Consider the following 7,056-nt stretch of genomic DNA (forward strand, 5'->3'; position numbering starts at 1 on the left):
TGTATCTCAGTTTGAGTTAAAACTGCTTTTATAATTGCGTTATAGTACGAATAACTCAAACATTTTTCTATGATGTGTCAAAATAGCTAGACAAATTTCTTTAACTTTCAGAAACTAAAAAAATAAATAAAACAGGTTTCGTGTGGAATATCATAAGTGTAGTCATTGGAGAATTATGAAGAGAACAAAATATCCTTTATTTGATATTTAAATCTGAATTTTAATTTTTTTCCTTAGATAATTTAGGGATGTATTTGGGCAGAATGGCTTCAATTTTTCCCCTCTAGGGGAAAGTACTCTCCCTTGGAACGTTCATACCTTCGAATAATGTAAATTATCTTTTAGTTTTCCTAAGAAATTACTATTAATATAAGAAATTTCTATTAAATATTAGGTGGCTTATCATCAATTGTTGTGTACAATACAGAATTTTGACCGTTTACACGTCAATGGAATTTTAGTCCAATGAGCTGCTCTTCAATTTGAAGAAGGTTCGAATGATCGATATATTAATCAATAAAAACACGTTGTAGAACTATTTATCAGATTTATAACTATTTATCAGAAATTCGTAATCTCAGAGTTTCTCAAACCCAAAATTTTGAATTAATTCTTTAAACTGTAAGATTAAGATGATCTTTATATACTTATGCACATTCTGCGATAATAGATTATTAATTTGAAAGTCATAAACTTTTTTAGGCTTGATAAGTAAGAATGTAGTAAAATTAATTAGGGAGAAGTGGAGTACCTTTGAAATTGGGGCTCTTGTCCAATTTTCACACTAAACCTACCGACCGTTTTTGGTCATTTTTCGGTCAAATGACAAAAACCGCGGTAGGGTAGGATACTCAACAAATTTTTCTTGGAAAATAGCAAAAAATAAAATTTAAACATTGAAAAATATATTACATGCATTTTTTAAGAAATTCATAATGTTTGATAGAGACATTATACTATTACATTATATTATTTGACCAGGTCTTGGTAGGTTTAGTGTTAAATGAAACTATGAGCCTTTATCATAAAATAATTTAGCTTTACAATTGGTTTGTGGAATTTAATTATATCACTTTCAGGATCAATTTTCCAATTTCACAAGTGCTCCAATTCAAAGCTACCACTTTTACACTTGTCTTAAAATGAATTGTCAAAACGTTTTAAATTACTTTTAATTGTTCAATAAGATTTTTTATTATAGTAAAAATTTTGGAGTAAACTTACGAAATACATAGCAAGTGCGTAACCACCTCTTAGTTTTAAGGTGTGTGTACGAAAAGATTTCCCATTGAAAAATATGGCACTTAAATATTAACCAAATATAAAAAAAAAATATTAAAAATCGTGGCAAAGCGTGTCAGCTTTGGGGAATGCTGAACTCATGACTTAGATGCTATACCTCAAAAATATTAATAATCGATTTGTTGAACAAATTGAATCACTCAAAAATCGCTCAAAGGTTAATAGTAACATAATTGAATTTCAGATAAAAATTAGTTATCAGTTATAACAGTAGGGAAGTCGACGATAAGTTTAATTTAGAGGGATAGTCCGGTGGAAGTCGTCGACTCTGAGACAAGGTTCAGATCAGAATAAAAAATCTTTTCTTTCCAGAACTTGCGGCGCTCTACGCACTTTCTTCAGTGGTCGAAAATGTTTGGCATTTTCTGGAACTTCGTATTACTTGGACACAGGAATGATGTCTTTCTTGGGTACATGGGACACGGGGTTACCCACATATGAGACTTCACAATAATATTTTTTTCGCAATTTTTAGATTTACATTAAAATTTTCCCTTTGCGATAACATATTTGGCGGTTGATTCGACTTCCTTTGTGCGAGTTTCTCGCAATTACTTTATTATTGGAAATATTTTAATTTAAAAACTGTAGGTATATCAAAGTAAATAACCAAATCTTTATATCCTCGATTGTGGGGAATAAAATATGTCTTTGATATTATCAGAAAGATAATATTAACCAATGAGACACAGTTAGTTCGAATTTATGTAGTATACTATTTGTTGGGCTGCGTGAAATATTTTCATGTTCCGCTGTGTAAAAATAGGAGAATTTACATTATCTAAAGCTTAAATTCTAAGCAAACAATTGAAAAATCTAAAGACATCATTGATCCACAGACATTTCTTTAAGTGTAAGCATATTTTCTACTTCGTTTAGCAAGTATATAGATCAAAAGAAACATAGTAAAGAGAAATGGCTCATGAAAAAGCTATTAGCGATACATATTATAGCTTCAATCATAAATTGATTCATAGGCACTCCAATAGGCACCCCTTTAATTAAGTTCTATAACAGCGCACAATGAGATTCTTCCGTTTGATCTATTGACAATAATTTCTAACACCCAGTGGAGGTGAAAAAATCTCCCGTGTGGCTCTTTACAGAGAATTATTTACCTATAACGACAATCAGCTTTCCATATTAATACATTTTAATTCTGGGTCTTTATGTGAGACCGACAGTGAAGATAGCACTAAAGTGTGGTGATAGAGATCTTCATGTTTCAGTTCATCATACTACACTACAGTAATGCAAACGAGAAGATGAAGAATGATACAGCAGCATTCCGAGCTTCGGGTTTTCTGGTCACATTTTAAATATTAAAAATAGAGGCTCGATGACTCGGTACTTCATTATACATAATGTCTTGGGTCATCATAAATTTATGTAAAAAAATTTTTCATCGTTCATTGTAGTGAAGGCGAGACAAGCACTGCGTGGTGCTTTACTCTGATTTTCCTCGGCAATAAATTATTACAATTTACTTTTTGCATTTGCTATAACTGCGGATATATTATATTCTTTGTCATATAAAATATACTCACAGTAGATCAATTAAAGAAGGTCTTCAAAAGAAGAATACAACAGACAGAGCAACATATTACGAGTACAACTTAAGCACAAAAAACCTTAATAAGCTTACAGTAGATAAAGTCCTTTATACAGGCGATCTCGAAGTGCTTACAACTGAGTGTCAAATCGTGTGCATTATGAATTTGGGCCTAATCTGACGAGGTCGAATTTCACCTAAGGATCACAAGAGCTGAGATCGTAAGGAATCTCAGCTAAAAAGGGATAGCAAAGCGTCAAAACTACTTTTGCATCATTTGTCCGTTTACCGGTTCTCAACTGATTTCAACCGATTCATAAATCACTCAAAAGATTCTACAAAGAGTAATAAAATTGATTTTTTTCAAAAATTACTTATCCGTTCATAACCAGTTCATTACTAAACCGATTTGAACCGATTTATAAATCCTCAAAAAATACCTTGGGAGTAAAGTAATTGAACTTTGGATAATTGGTTATGAACCGGTCCATAAAATCATTGAAATTAGCTAAAGCGTCCCATGTTTTGTGGGTAAGAGTAATGTAATTGATTTTAGAATAAAACCGGTTATGAACCGGTTCAGAACCGATTGATATGTAATCTCCGAAACATATCCAAAAAATAAGAAAAATCGCACAATGCGTCTTCGAGCAATCGAAACGACTCAAAAATGTTTTGGAGGGGAACGAGAGGGGCGGAGAGAAATGTGAGCAAGTTTACTGATTATTGGGTCGTCTTATGGAGGTGGGCTCAACCGAAGGTCCAAAGTCTCTATCTCTAACCGTTTGGCCTCTAAAGCTGGTGACAGCCGAACCAACAGACGGACAAACAGCGTGACATCATTTTTTTTTAGAAATCGCCTGAAACGCGAAGATATATTAAGAAAATTCTATGTTTTATATGGTATCTATTTTTTAATATATTTTAAATAGTACGGAAGTTCTATGTATCATCTATTGTCTAATCAAAGAATGTGAGAGAAAAGTGAAAGATGCAATTCAACTCATCATATCATGCAACTTTGTGGACCATATCTTTTAATTTATTATTCTTGCAGCTACAATTAAGCTATACAAATTGAGTGATAAGATGTTCATGTGAACTTATGGTAAAATATAATTTCATGCGGAAAATTTAATGTGTTGATTTTTTAATAGATTGTTGTTTTCCTTTTTAAATTCAATTTCTCACTTTTCTATTAATTTCACGTTGTTTACATTAATGAAAACAATTATGATTACGTGTTAGGTGAAAATTATTTTTTTTAAGATGGATTCCAAGATTGATACTTCTCGATGTAACAAAATGTGTTTTGTTAATTACGATATTATATTAGTATTTTAGTATTCTATTAAAAGGGTGGCACAACTATTCCAGCTTTATTGAATGTTAAAAGTCTTGAACTTTTTTAATGCTAGACCGTGGATTAATTCTTCCTCCCATTTTCATAATTGTTCTCCCTTGTTGGTTAAAGACCTTGTTGGTCTATATTAAAGGCTTTGGAGAATATTTGTCCTTTTCTTAAAAGATCTTTATAAAGCATATTGAGTAGCTTTATAATAGAGAAAATGGATTTTTAAAAATTATTTAAAAAATTAAAAGTGAAATAGGAATTAGATATTTTTTTATAGAGAATTTCAAAAGATTGATACAATTTTGCCGGACACCGTGTCATCTGACTGGTTATTTGCTACATATGAGATATTAGATATCCTACCTATTTTTTTTGAATAAAATTGAGCCTTATCATGATATCATTTAGCTGCACAAACAGATTGAGAAGCTAAATTACATTATGATACACTGGTAAAAATAAAAGGGTCAAATTGACCCTTTTCCAAAGGATGAATCATATTTGACTCTTTGAAAGGGTCACCAGGTACCCTTCGAAAGGGTCACGGTTTTGACATCTATTTAATTCCGGAATAAACGAATAAAAAAACAATGAAAAAGTGATCTTTGGTGTTCGCTCAGATGAGAGAAATATGATATCAGTAATAAGTTTACAATAAAACATGATTATTCGTGATAAATGTGCATACTAAATTTCAAGAGATACAAAAGTAAACCTTTCAAAGGGTCAAATACGATCCATCCTTTTGAAAAGGGTCAATTTGACCCTTTTATTTTTACCAGCAAACATTTTTTACGAATGTTCCTGGACACCGGATTCTTTTGTATTAAGCATAAAGGGAACTGTAAGCGAATGTAAAGTTTGAGGCCTCTACCTATAAAAAAAAACTCCAAAATATCAACCCAGATAAGAGGTTGAATATGATGATGATGACGATATCATATACTTGAATAAAATTATTGTTTAATACATTAAATCAAATTTGGCATTATATCTTTGGAATTAGCCACAATCCGAATTTGCAATGAAAAAATCACACCCCTATAAGCTGTTCCAAGCTTATCACTGGCTTTTTCAAATGTTGCAGTCAGTGGCGAGACAGAGGTCAGGTGAAATTTACTTAAACAGAACCACGATCAGCACCAAGATATAGTATCAAATGCTCACGGATCAACACGCTCACAGTCATGGAGCATTGAAGATTAACATCTATAAATGCAGTAGCACCTTTGTGAACATGGATAGTATCTTTAGTGAGATGCACTTGGAAGAGATGAATATACGATGAGCGACACAAGAGGTTGGATGACATAATTAACAGCCGGCATGTCATGATTTTGCACGTTTTGATTGAATTTATAATGTGGAAACATTCATCTATTAACTTGAGTCTTAAGCTTCTAAAAATAAAAAAAAATTAAGTAATACGTAAAGAGTCACGTTTTAGTGCTGACCAAGTGAAGATATACCGTTATTCTAGATAATCCTTTTCTACACCATAGAAGTGTATATATAATAAGTGTAGTATAGCATAAATTACGAACACTTAGATAGATTACACTTAAGAAAGAACAAAATACAAATTTTGTGGTACCACACCACACCTTGATGGATGGTCAATTAAAATTTGTGTCAGATTTTCCTGACGTGATTGTCGAATACCAATGAAATAGATATTTTGCACATCATGATAACCCATAAAATTCCATTCAAGTTGATGAGTAATGTGAATATCTGAGCGAATCAATGACATCTTTATACTTATAATGACTGACAGAATTTCTTTCAAACAAATAATTGTTCCACATTTGTTCAGGTCTTAGTGTTTGTATGTTCCAAATACTCTCTTACATAACTTTGCACATCTTCATTTCACAAATAACGTAGTACTTTATTCAACATCTCCTATTATTGGCGTTAATAATGACATTATTAATGGACTACTTTTTTTTACATTATCACTTAAGAAGAAACGCGAAACAAACTGTGAGAGAAGTAATCACATTACACGCTGAAGGCATGGTTAAACTCTTAATTCTGTACATGCATTCAACACAAGAACATTAAATAAAATATGTTATATCTAATATAGTATCCTAATTTTTCTTTTATGGGAATAGTGCATGAGAATTCATATTATTTTATAATGTTATATATTATTTAATTAATCATCCATAATATTGAAAAATATAATTTTTAGATAACGACACAATGTGGTTTTATATTCAACAAATATTACTTGCCACAATCTTGACTCAGTTTGATTTACTAATTTTTAATTTATGAAATGGTCGTGTTACTATACTTAGCATTTTAAAGCATAAAACAATACTGGTGTCCCATAGAGAAAATATTTTTTCTGGATATGTAAGGTTAATTCTTTCCAAAGTTTATACTTAGTCACAAAGTAGAAGATTGTAAGAATGTAAGATTTTTTTTGCAAGTCTCCAGGTTTTTGCTATGTGGTAAATATTTAAGCTCAAAAGTGACGATTTTTCACATTAACTCGGACATTGATGAATCATTTTTATTATTTCTTTTTTAAGAGTAAAAACCTCTTAGCAATTGAAAGTACAAAAATTATACATAATATTTTTCATTACAGTAAAAATAATAATCATTCATTGATAAGTATTGTCCAAAAAATTACTTAATTTTTTGGGCTATTTTTGTCTCTATTGTCTTTAGAGGTAAAAATACACCGAATCAAACTCTATTGAATTTTCAAAGGTTATTTGTAAGACGTTTTATTAATTTTGTTTATCGGTTTCGTTTTTATTGTTGATTTTCGATCAATGAAAAGTGTCTCGTCCTTAAAGGATTAATTAGTAAGTATAATAATAATAAT

Source organism: Phlebotomus papatasi, chromosome 1 (assembly GCF_024763615.1).
Source record: "Phlebotomus papatasi isolate M1 chromosome 1, Ppap_2.1, whole genome shotgun sequence".
In the NCBI taxonomy this organism is placed as follows: Eukaryota; Metazoa; Arthropoda; class Insecta; order Diptera; family Psychodidae; genus Phlebotomus; species Phlebotomus papatasi.